This window comes from Palaemon carinicauda, chromosome 1 (assembly GCF_036898095.1).
Source record: "Palaemon carinicauda isolate YSFRI2023 chromosome 1, ASM3689809v2, whole genome shotgun sequence".
Classification (NCBI taxonomy): Eukaryota; Metazoa; Arthropoda; class Malacostraca; order Decapoda; family Palaemonidae; genus Palaemon; species Palaemon carinicauda.
Genome location: NC_090725.1, coordinates 38683476 through 38685468, shown reverse-complemented (window position 1 = coordinate 38685468; position 1993 = coordinate 38683476).

Sequence of the window (1993 nt, the reverse complement as noted above, 5' to 3'; positions counted from 1 at the left end):
TAATCCCATCCGTGGTTTGTAATTTCAATTAATGGGAATATGGAGAACTTTATCTAATAAGGCAAAACAAATCTTCCCAATATTATTATTATTATTATTATTATTATTATTATTATTATTATTATTATTATTATTATTATTATTATTATTATCATTAGTAGTAGTAGTAGTAGTAGTAGTAGTAGTAGTAGTTGAACCTAACTTATAACGCTATGTGGGAAAGCATGATTTTATAAGCTCAAGAGCTCTAACAGGAAAAAAATAGCCTAGTGAAGAAAGGACACAAGGAAATGAGTAAACTACAAGAGAAGTAATAAATAATCAAAATAGTTCATTTTAAGAACTGTAACAACACTAAATTAGATCTTTCATATTTAAACTATAAAAACTTCAAAAACAAAAAACAAGAGGAAGAGGAATAAGATAGAACAGCGTCACCGAGTGTATTGTTTCTTTGCTTGTTTGTTTGTGAACAACTTCCTGGCCACAATTTTATTCATAGAGTAGTAAAACTTTCAGGGATTAATTGTTTTATATATATATATATATATATATATAAATATATATATATAAATATATATATATATATATATATATAATTATATATATACATATATATACATATAAATGTATGTATATATATGTATATGTATATATATATATATATATATAAATATATATATATATATATATATATACTGTATATATATATATATATATATTATATATATATATATATTTTTTTTTCTATATATATATATATATATATATATTTTTATATATATACATATATTTCTATATATATATATATATAAATATATATATATATATATATATATATATTTCTATATATATTTCTTTATATATATTTTTATATATACATATATATATATATATGTATATATATATATATATATATATATATAAACTCGCAAAATCTCCGATCTATTAAAGGAAATATTATAGTTCTTCCCTGCGCTGCGGTCAATGTCGGAGACTTTTTGGATGCGTAAAGGAATCTCATCTACAAAGGGTTAAAGGAATTATGACCAGAAATTTGAAGAACATTTTTGAAGGGAGTAAGTTAGCATGCCATACTAATACCTATATATAAGATTTCATACATATATTATAAAATTTTATTTTTAAGGTTATTTGTAAATACACACGATTTAATAACCGATTGTATATAATCATGAATGCACGATGGCGAATATATCAGTACACACAATATACTTTTATTAAAAAAAAAAGTCATTTGTTAGATCCTTTATGTTAGTTTTAACAAATAACGTATCCTTTCATATTCACATATTGGAGCAGGATTTCCTATGATATGCTGTTCATCGTATAGTAATTTTACTGTTACATTTGCATAAAATTCATATACATAGTGTTAGCAAATACGCTATAAAATCAAAATAACACCCGACCTGTATTGCGAATACAGTAATCTTTCAAATATCTAAAAATCTCTTACTTACTGACTATGGCTTTTAAATTCCTGTTTCTGGAACTATATTTTAAAATTTTACATCTCTAAATTTTATCAATTATCCGCATTGAAAGGTTATTCCAGTATTTATCATTTACAGTACAATGATCTGCTTAAATGTATATCGTATCAAGCGTTGAACTAATCCTATGTCATCATAATCAATATGATTCTTCGTACTTTTCATTTTTTTTTTTTTTTGGTGGGGGGGGGGGTGAATTTAAACACATCATTTATCCAGGAGAAGAGGACCTTAAGCTGCCAGGTTATTGATAATCCCAGATAAGACAGACTAACTGGGAACCATCAAGAAACCAACAGCTTACGAATCCCATTCTCTTGTATAAATAAGATATATTTGTATGTTCATTTTCATAGCAAGTCTGTTCAAATCACCAAAGGTGCTGGCTCCAGTCAAGTCTTTTTAATTTTCCTGCCTTGGCTATGATACATATTTTATGCTCATCACGTATCAGCTGTCACGTTTTTTACACAGAC